Raw genomic sequence first — 14548 nt, forward strand, 5'->3', positions numbered from 1 at the left:
ACTGTAAAAATTCTTGGTATAATCTCTTCTTATATGTCTGCCAGGATCATTAAATAATGCATACATCCATATATTTTAATATACATCCACACAGATAAATAGAGGGCCTTTGGGCCCGTACTGTTCTGCCATTAGTCTGTTTGAGTGTCATTTACACTCTGCTTTCATCGCTGACAGTGTACTGCATGGGGTAGTAGTTCAGTCTGCATCAGTCACTGCCACTTTTGCTCTGTGAATAATCACATTTTCTGATCATGTCTACAGTCAACTGAAAATGTGTTTGTTTCAGTAGCAGGGCTGGTTGGCCAGTTCTTCATGTTTTAATTTTCTTATTTTATAGTTCCCCTTTCATTTCTTTTAATCTATTCTTTTTATTTTGACGTTTCTTAAAAGGATACTATAACTCTCTGAGCTGTGCTAATGGGTTGCTTGGTTGCCACTCATTTCATCTGCAGTGAGCAGCATTCCACATAGCCACTTCCTCTAAACCAGGACATCATTATAGAATGCTTTGGCCATAGCCTATTTTTGTTTTACCACTCCAAGATGGCCAACATGATGGTTCTATATTTGGTGGGCACGCATGAACTTTAATATAAAAAATAGACTACTTACAACACCTTTGCAAGATGGTCACCAGTTGCTATGTTTAGTTTTGTAATTGCAAACATATGCCCACAGTGTTTTGAAGGCAATTTGTTTTCTTTTTTTCTAATGGTATTCTTTTCATTTATCTTGCATATACTGTTGAATTTGTGTGTGTTTAATTGCAGCTGTGTCAGAGAGTGAAAGGAAGGCTGAGTCAGAGAATTGATAAATTAATGCATGCTTGTAAAGATGAGTTGTGACAGAGTGATGAGTAGATATTGGCTGAAAATTAACCAGGACAAAACTGAGGTCCTGCTTAAAGGCTCCCCTCATTCTCCATAAAAAACACTTTCTGTGGCCACCATCTTTGAGTAGCGTCCCTGCACTGGGTAATGTAGTAAAAGGGCTAGGGACAAATATCATTGAGGATCCTCAAGGGTCTTCCCAAATGCTATCACTATTTTCATCTTACGTCTAGCCACTAAAATACCTTAACATACCTTTAAACCTCTCCCTGTGAATGATTGCAAACTAGTTATCTCTTCTATGATCGGCTCAAAATTGAACCTATTATTTTCAATCTATTCAACCATGAAGAACTCTCTCCTTCATAAATCCAAAATCATTCAAAACCAAGCATCCCATTTGAATCATAGACCTCCATGTAAAAGCCATTCACTGAATCTTGTAGGCACTCTACATTGGCTGCCTATCCATCGCTGCATTACTTTTAAAGTGGCCGGCCTTCTCCATAAATGTGTCTCTAACTTTTAGGGCAACAAACTTTCAGAATACTACTCCTCCTCTCCCCAGGCACTTAACTCTTCCAAAAAATGCTACTTACCATTGCTTGCTTCAGATGTGCCAGACTACAAAGACATTCCTTCTCACTTGTAGCACCATCACCCTGGAACAATCGTTGTCTTGAATTTCACTTAAATTCCTTCCATTTAGTCTTCAGAAAAAACTAAAAACCTGTCTGTTCAATGTACAAATTGTGTTTGTTGCTATTATTAGTTGTGATCCTTCCGGTGTCAGGAGGCCTGTTTCAGGTGATAGGGTGCTCTATAAATTGCTCTTAAAAAAAGACCAATATGAACACGCATTAACGTAGCCATTTGGTTTGGCCATACCATGGCTGGTTCAATGGTTATTTTTTATTGCAAGTACATGCCACAAAAAGAAATAAAAATTAAATATGCTAGAGTCTACATGTGGCAGCCATAACCTTGTCATAAAAATTCTAAATTAAAATAAAAATGCATATTTGTTCAATCAGTGCTTCCTGGCAGGCACAGGAACAGGATATTGATTCAAAGAAAAGGTAACCAGTGTAGTTAACTTACTGTAAACTGAAGACATTGATTAAACACACAAGGATGACCGAACAAAAATAAAAAAAAACATACAAGAATGGAAAAAGGCTGCAGTTTAGCTCACCAGGTCTGGCAATGTAGAACACTTTTTCAGGTGAATGTGCACATGTTTACAGGCAAATGAAACTACTTGGCGAAAGCAAAACATAAATGACTGTTAAATATAAAAATGGATGAAGAGGTCTGACCACATGCCCTCTAAGTAAGGATATTTGTATGTATTTGTTATTTTTGTGTTTTTATTACAGGAGGCAAGTATAAAATCTAAAGCTATCCCTATGGCAGACTTAAAAATGTATGTTAGCAGCATTTCTTAACTTTTTTTGATAAGTAAGTAGCAAAGCATGCGCGTGATTCTTCCCATTCAGTTTAAAATATTTTACAAATAAATGATCTGATTATATGACAAATTGAGGAATCCTTTTCACCTGAAGATGTCTTTTGAAAGATAATGTTACATCTGTCAGCCCTTGACATGGTTTCTCCTGTCTTTTGTCTTCTGATCTCCTGTTTTTGATCCTGTGCAGAATTTAGTTTCTGCTGGCTTTTGGACTCTGGGCACTTTACCACTGCTGATCAGTAGTAAAGTGCAAGTGTTCTCTGTCTAAGTGGTATTGTGATTGGTGTATCCATAATTGGAATATCTGATTTACCAGTACGTCCCTAGTATAGTGTACCAGGTGTGCCCAGGGCCTGTAAATAAAATGCTACTAGTGGGTCTGAAGCCCCGATTGTGCCACCCACACGAGTAGCCCTGTAAACATGTCTCAGACTTGCAACTGCAGTGTCTGTGGGGGCAGATTTAAACTGCCATGTCTACCTGGCAAGTGTATCCACTGGCCAGGCCCAAACCTTAACTTTTACTATCTGCACGTCCCCCCTAAAATAGGACCAAGGCATCCTCGTGGGCAGCGTGCAGTGTATTTAAAAGATAAGACATGTACTGGTGTGTTTTACATGTCCTGATAGTAAATACTGCTAAATTTGTTTTTCACTATTGCAAGACCTAACTTTCCCATTGGGTAACATGAGGATTGCCTTAAAATATCTTTTAAGTGTAATTTCCCATTTGGAGCACATAGAGATATGGAATTTGGGGTATCTGAACTCACAATTAAAAAATACATCTTTTTGGTGAAGTTAGTTTTTAAATTGTGAGTTTGAACAGGCCACTTTTAGAAGGTGGGCATTTTCTTGCTTAACTGTTCTGTGCCTCTGCCTGTCTGTGGAATACACGTCTGTGTAGGATCATCGTTGAGCTGTTTGTGAATTCACTCTAGTCAGTAACACACAGGAGCTCAGGTGTGCCCTTTGTATCCTGATTGATCTTCCTGAGCTAGAGGGGTGGGAGGAGCTGACACTTGCACCTGAATCGGGCTGTGCCTGTACTTACACAAAGCAGTCTCCAACCCCCTGTGGTGTGTCTGGGACCAGGGCAGGAAAGGCAGGGTCCTGTGCATTACAAAGATTTTTCTCAAAGGCAGAAATGGGTACAAGTACTGGACCACTGACCCCACAAAGATAGAATCTAGACTGAGGACATTCTGCCAAGAAGAAGAGCTGGATGTCGTTTGAGGGACTGCCACTCTGCCTGTTTCATTGTTGTGATGGTCTGCTCCTTCCTGCTTCTGTCCTGGGAGTGAAAGAACTGGACTTTGCTTTCTACACCCTGCTTCCAAAGGTTCTCCAAGGGCTTAGACTGAGCTTACCTGCTGCTACAAAGTCTCAGGTGCATCAAAGACTTCATCTTCCAGCACCTGGGTTCTCTTGCTGAGAGTCCTGACTTGCCAAGTAGTGCCAAATCCAGTTACTAGGCCCTTGGGAGTGAGTTCTGGCATTACCAAGAAGAAACAAGCACATCGACTCCAGAGCGACTTCAGAACCAGTGCTGCTGTCTAACTCCATGCTGATGCCTGCACCGGAGCTCTGGTCCCTGCTGCGTGCAACAACTGTGACTGATGCCGCAGGACAAATGCCACCGCAGTGCCTACGAAGTCCCTCCACAGCATGAGTCCCGAGTGCTGTATCACTGACGCCCATGACACCCAAATCCGGCTCTACCACAACACCTGTGGCCTGTGGTGTGATCACAATCCTGCAAAGTCGACGTCTCGTGTCTTGACCTGCTGGAATCATCGACCTCACATTGTCGTAAGGAAACCCCCCTTGCCACCGACACCGCATCACCTCCCCTGCAACCGTAAGGAACCAACGCATCACCTGCATAGCAGTAAGGAACTGATGCCTCACATCTCCCTATAGCAGTAAGGAACTAATACCGCACAGGCTCCAGTGACACCTCACTTTTTCCCGACTCCATGGAATGTTTTTGTTTTCTTGTCTTCCAAGGTACTGTACCTGGGGTCAGTGCGACTCTGTGACCCGCCTGCACTTCCGCACAAGTGGTGTCGGACTATTGGGAGCAACTCAAACCAAATGTTGTGATAGCCCAGTTCGAGCTATTGTGTTTCTGAGAGCTATACTAAGATATGGGCCCTCATTATGACACTGGTGGTAAATCCCACTTACTGTTACGCTGACTGCCGCCAACTTACCGCTGCTGCGGCAGATATCCGTTCAACATATTATGATACACACACCAATCTGTCAGTATTCAGCCACACACACAAATCCACCACACCAAGGGTCAGTGATAAACTGGCGGTATCAAAACCCACACCGTTACGCCAACAGATCTACACCCACCACATTATGACCCACAAATCACCATGGTGGACATTCAACCGCGGTAAACCATTGGTGGTACATACCGCCACCGTCAAAATGGACACACACATACAAAACACCACCACATTGGACAGTTCAAACAACACACACCTGACACCCATACACACACCACACCAGTATAAAACACCCACCCACATTACCCACAACCCTTCACCATTACAGACTATTGCCAGTAGAGAGACCTCAGGACCACAGACACAACCTGAGCCACACACTATACACACCTATACACCACTCACGCACTCCACATCACACACCCCAACACATTACCCAATACACCCTTACCTACATGCCTCACACAACACCCATGGCACCACAAAAACACCCCCGTTCCACAGAAGAAGAGTTAAGGGTCATTGTGGAGGAAATCATCAGAGTAGAGCCACAGCTATTTGGAGCACAGGTGCAGTAGATATAGATAGCTAGGAAGATGGAGCTATGGCAGAGAATTGTGGACAGGGTCAACGCCGTGGGACAGCACCCAAGAACCATGGATGACATCAGGAAGAGATGGAACAACCTACGGGGAAGGTACGTTCCATTGCAGCAAGACACCAGCTCGCTGTATAGAGGACTGGCGGTGAACCCCCACCTCCTCCCCTACAACTAACAGCATGGTAGGAGCAAGTCTTGGCAATCCTGTATCCTGAGAGCTTGGCTGGCCGGAGTCAGAGGAGGACTGGACTCTGGTAAGTCAACACTCTTCCACTATCACCCCCCCTCCCTGCAATGCATCACATACCCCCACCCTCACCCTCACTCCCATCACTCCACCACTTCCTACACACCCCACCATCACATCACACTTATCCCAATGCCAAGCCCTGCATGTTGTACCAATGCATTGATACCACTCACAGCCCTACATGGACACTCATCACTAAAGCATGCACACCAGAGAGAACTAATAATCCCACTATACACTAATATACACAAGTGAAAGCTGCCAGGGCAAATCCAACCATAGAGGGGAAGCTAGGGATGTAAAATATGTCAGAAACAGAAATCATAACACATCATTTACATCCCCACAGGTATCCCAGTCAATGTCAGCAGAAAGGAGGTGCCATCACTATCCAGTCCCCCAACTGAAGAGGCCCACAGTGATGACAGCAACTCTGGTCTTTAGGATCTGGATGACCAACCTGGCCCATCAGGGACCCCTGGACAGCCGGTTACCCAGGCCCAGTCACACACCACCACAGAGCCTCCCCCATCAGGAAACACCACCACAGCACCCACCCAGCATACCCACACCTCTGTCCCCAGGACACGCCAATCAGCAGTGTGTCCACCTCTACGGGGACCCCAGGCCACACCTCTCCCCCAAGACAATCTGGGACCCAGGGTCAGTGACAGTGGGTACACGGTTCAGGGGACAGAGGCACAGGACAATAGGGAAACTGGGAGGAGTGTTGTGTGCCAGGGGGAGGACAGGCCCAGGGAACCAACTCTCCAGGAGGCACTTGCAGAGATCCTTGAAGCCTATCAACATTGCCAGGACATGATGGGCCAGATCCTGGACAATGTGCAGGAGAACAGGCAGCTGCAGGAGGGATAGTACCAGGGGATCAGGGAGTACTTGCAGGCCATCACCAACACCCTGATCTCCATAGCAGGGGTGCTGGCAGACATGGCCATCATTATGAGTGAGGCAGTTACACAACAGCAGGCCCCTACCACTAGCCAGACATCTGAACAGCCTTTCAACTCCGCTGTCCCTAGTGGCCAGGAGGCCCCAACACAGGACTCACAGGCCACCAGCACCCCTCCCCCTGCAGAAGGAGAACCACCCGCAAACGTTCCCTGCGATCCAGACAGAAGAACCAGAGACACTTGCCAAGACCCCGCCAGGAAATGAGACTCTCCTGATTGTCACCCTTGTATCCCACTCTGTCACACTGTCCACCCTGAACTGCCATTGCTCCCCTTCCTATTTCCCCTTGGACAATACACCTGTGCTACAAACAGACTTGAACAATACCCTGTACTTTCCTCCATCATCACCCTATCCCCTTGCACTTGCCCCTCAATATTTTAGCACTTCAATAAACACCCTTGGAAAAAAAAGAAGTTTGGAGTATTTCATGTTTTTCAACTATGTATTCATTGAAACAGGTACAAACATTGCAATTCAACTGCACAGAAAATGAGCATAGATTAATGACTTGTAGTTGGCTGCAGTAATCAAACCAGGAGTGTATGTGAGGTCACCAACATCTGCAAAATGAATTGCCAGAGGGAACAGTAAGTGGGCATAGAAGTGGGAAATATCAGCATGCCAGTGCCACAGAAATCCAATGTAATTGAAATGTGAAGTAACACTGTCCTACCTGTGTGTCATTGGAAGTACTGTCTGATCACTGATGTTCTGTTGTCCTCATCCTCATCCTCTGCCTTCTCATCCTCGCTGTCCACAGGGTCCACTGCTGACACACGGGCATCTCCAGCCTCCTCCTCCTGCAGGAATGGGACATGGCATCTGAAGGCCAGGTTATGCAACATGCAGCATGCCACCACTATCTGGCAGACTTTCTTGGGTGAGTAGCACAGGGATACACCTGTCAGATGGAGGCACCTGAACCTGGCCTTCCGGAGGCCAAAGGTCCTTTCAATTATATTTCTGGTTCACCCATGTCCCTCATTATAACGTTCTTCTGCCCTTGTCCTTGCGTTTCTCACAGGGGTCAGAAGCCATGATAGGTTTTGGTAACCAGAGTCACCTGCAATTATTGAGGCACAACATTTAGGCACACACTATCCCATATGGCCCACACCATACCCATACACCAACATATACTGGGTGGGAACCAGAGCTCACCTATTAGCCACACACTGTGCCTCTGTAGTTGGGCCATCACATTTGGGATGCTGCTATTCCTCAGGACAAAGGCATCATGCACCGACCCATGATACTTAGCATTGATGTGGGAGATGTACTGGTCCGCAAAGCACACCATCTGTACATTCATAGAGTGGAAACTCTTCCAATTTCTGAACACCTGTTCATTCTGGTGGGGGGGGGGAAATTACTGTGTTCCATCAATCACCCCAATTATGTTGGGGATATGTCCCATTGCATAGAAATCGGCCTTCACTGTGGCCAAATCTTCAGCCTGGGGAAAATGATGTAGCTGCACATGGCTTTAATCAGGGCAGACAACACTCTTGTCAGCACTTTTGAGAACATTGGCTGTGACATTCCTGCTGCCAAGCCCACTGTCACTTGGAAAGAACCAGCTGCCAGGAAATGGAGCACTGATAGAACTTGCAGAAGAGGGGGGATCCCAGTGGGGTGACGGATAGCAGATATCAGGTCAAGCTCCAATTGGGCACACAGCTCTATGATTGTGGCCCTGTCAAGTCTATAGGTGAGCATAATGTGCCTGTCTTCCAGTGTTGCCAAGTCCACCAGGGGTCTGTACAAGGGGGTATGTCTCCATCTCCTATTCATCCACAGCAGTAGGTATCTATGGGGCAAATGAGTGAGGAGCCAGTCACAACCTGAACGATGGAGCTACGACAGAACTTTGCATGCTGTTAACTTGTAATGGGTCAGTGTGATATGTCCAGTATGTCCTAATTTCACCAGTGGTGCAGCTATTTTCCAGGGCCTGCCCCCTCCCCCACCGAAATGGCGTTCGCCTGTCCTGTGTGGAGGGACAGGTGGAAGTGAGTTAATTCCGCTGACAATGTGCGCCGTGTTGGAGGCGATCAGGAACTGCAGTGCAATTCCTCATTGGTTAACATTGGGCCATATGGGGTACAGTGGCCAATGGTGATCTACACCGCGGTGACGGAATGCACCGCTGTGGACGTGGCAGCCATTTTCTATCTGATCCCTCACTTGCTACCTGATCTTCCACAGGAGAGGACCTACACTGCATGTGCTGCTGTGCCCTGTCTCAGGAACCTACCATGACCCATGTGACTGGGGAAAGGGCTCCAGCCTTCGCTTCGGAGGAGTTGGAGAGACTGGTGGTTGGGGTCCTACCCCAGTACGGACTGCTGTATGGACCTCCAGACCCACAGGTGAGTATACTGTGGCCACGATGCATGTGGCAGGAATGCATGAAGTGGTGTGTGTGAAGGCTTTGTGTAAGAGGGGTGGGTGGATGTCCTCTGGGCGGCATATAGGTTGTGTGCTGGGCCATGTGTGTGTAAATGGTGAAGTGAAGGGGTATGGTGGGCCATAAGTGTAACAGGCAGGACTGTTTGTATAATTCAATTTTCCTGTGTGTATTGCCTCTGCAGGTCAGCGCCCATCAAATGAAGGGTATATGGTGTGCCATCGCCAAGGAGGTGGGGACCCTGGGGATCTATGGCAGGCGGAGCACCCACTGTTGCAAACGGTGGGAGGACCTGAGACGCTGAGCACGGAAGATGGCGGAGGCCCAGCGGGGGATAGCCTCCCAACGAGGAAGGGTTGCCCATCGAAACCTGACCCCCTTGATGGCCCGCATACTGGCGGTGGCCTATCCAGAGCTGGATGGGCGCTTGAGGGCACCACAGCAGCCACAAGGGGGTAAGTACAGTGCCCATCATTACTACTTACGCATTGTGGGGTGGTATCCAGGTGGGGGATGTGTGTCAGTGAGTGCCCCTAGGCTAGGCCTGACATTGCAGCACAGGTACCCTGGTGGCTAGGGTTCTGAAGGGATAATCCTGCTACCTAGCTCGTAGGCATACACTACTGGTCAGGGCTGCCTGGGTCCCAGGTGTGCTGAATTTGGCGGTGTGTGCCCCTCCCCATGCCATGGTTGCAAGCTATTTCTCTGCTGGTGCGATGGCATATTGAGTAGGCCTGTTCCCTGTGTGTGAGGGTGTTACGTACGCCAACGGTGGTGTTGTTGCAGCCATTGACCCAGTGTATCCTTTGTCTCTTTTTCTCCCCTTTTTGTTTTGTTATCCTCTCCTTATGTGCATTAGCATCAATTGGCGAAGGAGCAGTGGCACCCCCAGCTATAGGTACATCCGCCACCCCTGTACCAGCACCACCCTCCCACCAGCCCCTCATTGAGTTGCCCGTGCCCGCTCACCCAGGTGGGTGGGCATCTCCTTCGTCCCAGGCACCTCAGGCCCTGCCCCAGTGAGCCCTGCTGCTCTGAATGAGGAGGCTATTCACCTCCTAAGATCCATCTCTGTAGGGGAGTAAACCATTGTGAATGTCATCCAGGGGCTGGCAGCCCAGATGCAACAGACTAATGCATTCCTGGAGGGCATTCACACTGGATTGGCGGCCCAACAGAGATCGATCAAGGCTCTGGTCTCCTCTCTGATGGCAGCCATTGTCCCTGTTTCTATCCTCCCCCTCCAACTTCCTCTTCCCAGTTTTATTCTCCTCAACCCCAACCCATCCCAAGCACACAGGCAGACGAGCATACACACAAGACAACACACAAGAGTGGTACAGGCAAACACAAGCACCACACTTCATCCCACAGGCACTCACACAAACACCACCCAGATGCATGCACATCAACATCCACTATTTCCACTGTCTCCACCTCCTCCTCCACCTCCCTCCCAGTTCCGTCTACACTCACACCTGCATGTACTACATCATCATCCACTACCAGCATCGTCACCACACCAAGCAGAACACACACCTCAATGGCAGACACCTCCGCAACAGCCACGCACATGTCCCCTGTGTCCTCTCCCACTGTGTCTGTTTCCCCCCTTCCTAAGGTACACAAACGCAAGCACTCAGACACCCAACAGCCATCCACCTCACAACAGCATCCAGCCCATGCACCTGCACCTGCACACAAACTCAGCAGACAGACACCTCCAAAAACCACTCCCTCTTCCTCCACTCCCATTTCCTCTCCCTCTTCCCGCCCAATGTCCCTAAAACACTGTTCCTATCCACCATTGACCTCTTCCCTCCCCTCCCCCCATCCTGCACATACAGGCAGGTTTGGAAGAACCAGGCCAAGCACATCAGCCACCCAGTCCATAGGCCCAGTTGTCACCACACCCACCTGTGGTGGAAAAGGATCCAGGCAACATGTCACGAAGGTGAAGGAGCCTGCACCAGGCAGCCTCAAGGGAAAGGAGCCTGCCCCAGCTGCCAGAAAGAGCAAGGAGCCTGCCCCAGCTGCCACGAAGACAAAGGCGCCTGCCCCAGCAGGCAAGACGGGAAAGGAGACTGCCCCAGCCACCAGGAAGACAAAGGAGCCTGTCGCAGCAGGCAAGAAGGGAAAGGAGCCTGCCCCAGCTGCCAGGAAGAGCAAGGAGCCTGCAGGAACTGTGACAGAGCCCCCTCCACCAACCATGGTTGTGAAGCCATCCAAGGTTGCAGGGGATGGGCAGGAGCCTCCCCCACCAGCATCACCACCACCTCCACAGAATAGCCTTCCAGGGTTGCAGGGGATGGGCAGGAGCCTCCCCCCACCAGCAGCACCACCACCTCCATTGAGCAGCCATCACCTCCGGCAGACGGTATGTAGCCCTGCCTCCATGGGCTGCTGTGCGGCCTGTCCACTCCAGAACCAGTGAGTATGACAACCACCTGAGAGACTGTGACCTTGCACTCCCCAGGACCAAGCACAGGGCATGTTGCCCCTTCCAGAACCAGTGGGTAAGACACCCACATCGCCAACACTCCCCAGGATTAAGAGCACAGGGCACAATGCCCCCTCCAGAACCAGTGGTCAAGACACCCACATGGCCAACACTCCCCAGGATCAAGAGCACAGGGCACAATGCCCCCTTCAGAACCAGTGGGCAAGACACTCACCTGAGAGACTGTGACCTTGCACTCCCCAGGACCAAGAACACAGGGCATGTTGCCCCCTCCAGAACCAGTGGGCAAGTCACCCACTCCAGAGACTGTGGCCAACACTCCCCAGGATCAAGAGCACAGGGCACAATGCCCCCTCCAGAACCAGTGGGCAAGACACCCACATGGCCAACACTCCCCAGGATCAAGAGCACAGGGCACGATGCCCCCTCCAGAACTAGTGAGCAAGACACCCACATGGCCAACACTCCCCAGGATCAAGAGCACAGGGCACAATGCCCCCTCCGGAACCAGTGGGCAAGACACCCACCTGAGAGACTGTGACCTTGCACTCCCCAGGACCAAAAACACAGGGCATGTTGCCCCCTCCAGACCCAGTGGGCAAGTCACCCACTCCAAAGACTGTAGCCTGGCACTCCCCAGGACCAAGCACAGCGCATGTTGCCCCCTCCAGAACTAGTGGGCAAGTCACCCACTCCAGAGACTGTGGTCTTGCACTCCCCAGGACCAAGCACAGGGCATGTTGCCCCCTCCAGAGCCAGTGGTCTTGTACCATCTCCCGGCTGAGGTGCCCACCCATCCCCTGTCCCCCTGAGGTGTCTGCCTATTTACCAACTGATGCCCCTGCAGTGTTCTCTCCATGTTGATGCAGGTGATATGTGTGACCTTGGACTTTGGCCTGTAGCCATGTTTCCTACAAACATTGTGGACTGGGCTGTGTCCCTTTTTGTGTACCTATGTATATATCTATTATCTTGCCTAACTTATTTTTCATGCTTTTTTGATCTCAATACATTCACTTTTTCGAAATCGTTTTGTCCTTGCATTATTCATCCGAGTTATGGGGTAAAATTGTTTTTGTAATGCAGCTGACTGTGTGTATGGTGTGGGGGGATGCTTGTGTGTGTCACTGTGATTTTCCTCCCTCCCTCCCTTGTGTGCTAGACGGCTGTACTCACCGTTGTCGTCTTCGCCGGAGTTGGTGTTTGTGGTGGAGCATAACGTAGAAGATCATGTGGAAGACATGCAGTTCAGGCTCCATGGCGGCGTGGTTGTTCCCTGTGTCTCCAATGATGAGTCATTTCCCTTCTGAGCTCAGTTTCCGCCAGGCTTTTGATGTCATTGGTACTGCCCCGGAAAAGGTGGCGGTTTCCAGGGTCATGATATGGTGGGTGGAACACTGACTTCTGCCTGGCTGTAGGCGGCTACCGCCGTGGTGCCTGTTGTTTCCACCCTGGCAGTTGGTGTGGTACATTGGCTGTCTTTAGGAGATCTTTCTGCCATGGTCATAATTTGGCAGCAGTTACCGCCAGCCTGTTGATGGTATTACCGCCACTTTAACACCAACTGCCAGGATTGTAATGAGGGCCATAATCTTTGAAAATTTGTATCTTTGTGTGTGTATGTTGGATGTTTGTAGTGTTGGTCTTGTTTTACTCAGATAAATATTGGCTCTTTTTCTAAACGTGTTGAGTAATTTTGTGGTGTTTTCACCATGTTACTGTGCCTGTGTACAAATACTTTACACAATGCCTCTGAGATAAGCCTCACTGCTCGTGCCAAGCTATCAAAGGGGTGAGATGGAGTTATTTCAGCTGTGTGACTTCCTGAGCCTGACTAGAGTGAGGGTCCCTACTTGGACAGGGTGAAAACCACTGCCAAATAGAGACCCCATTTCTTACAGTTACCAACCATCGGCATTTGGTAAATGTGGATATGAAGAATATTTGAAAGGGGCCTGACTAAGGTATTGCATAACATATGATGCAAAAACATCCAAGTTAATTGCAGTCGTTTTGCATGTAGTTTAATGACCAGCAATAAAAACGGGGAATAAGGTAGATATGGCTGTGACCCTTGCATTCAATTTATTGTGTTATTGCAAGATACCTTTAGATTTATGCTGGTTTTATCACCTCAAACCCGATGGTAACATAATTCAACCAAGCATAACTATTGCTGAACTTCCAATTGATGTTGGCACTCAACTCTAGATTCAGGTGAAGGTCACAACTGGCATCATCAGCGAACCTAACATTTTGAGTGTGCTGCTCAATAGATCATTTGTAACTGTAATGAGTGCCCTGTCGTAACTGGAAAGAGTTTGCTTAGTTTTGGTGTTGTTTTGGCATTTTTTATTTTACAAAGCCCTCCTGTTGCCATTTACTGACCGCTTTAATGTTCAATTTTCTGTTCAGAACATTGGTACCTGATGTATTCATTAGTTTACATCTCTAAACCATTGCACCCAGACAACTTTTTAATCTTTGAGTGGTTATCAAACACCTGAATTTATTACCTAAATTGGAGTATTTTAGGGGAAAACATGCAAATTTTCTTGAGATTTCAATTCCATTATACGTGTATTTTGTCATTATTAAAAGCTTTATTATATCAACGTTCCATCAGGTGGTGAAACCCCACGATCTTGCGTTTGCAGGATCCACTTACATGACTGTATTCTAAAGAAACGATTTTTTAGGTAAATATTAAGAAGTGTTATTATAAAGCTAAGTATTACTAATTATCCACAGCACCGAAACATTGTAACAGCTAGCAGCTTTATCTTTTCTTAACGCTTTAAATACGGATTGAAAATAGAGGGTGAATTTGGTCTATATACTAAAATGACATACGACTGCTTGGGTACCTAAAATGATATACATATCTATTAGGTTCATATTAAAGCCTACGTAAATCAGCTAATACAGGAAAAGCAAGTTCGGTTTAAGGTGGAGAGGGAACTACAGGGGAACTCGTCCTGTGAAGACTAAATAAGCACTTACATGTTGTAGGTGTTTTCATCCTGTCATATTTGATAATGCATATAAACAAGGTGAAGTTTCGGTAGGCTATAATTCGAGATGCTGGGGAAATCTCTTCGTGAATGAAAAAAATAAGCACTTTTATTTTTTAGCTACTCTGATGACTGCTGACTAGTTTAAGCCTTCTCTATTCCGTGCCAGAGCTCTTTTGGATGAGGTGTATCTCAGTAGCTTTATTTGTGATTAAGTATTATACATACTGTGTGCTTTGGGTCAGCCCACAGCTTATTCTTTGTTGGCTTTATTGGCATTCTCATTACCTT

This window comes from Pleurodeles waltl, chromosome 1_2 (genome assembly GCF_031143425.1).
Source record: "Pleurodeles waltl isolate 20211129_DDA chromosome 1_2, aPleWal1.hap1.20221129, whole genome shotgun sequence".
Classification (NCBI taxonomy): Eukaryota; Metazoa; Chordata; class Amphibia; order Caudata; family Salamandridae; genus Pleurodeles; species Pleurodeles waltl.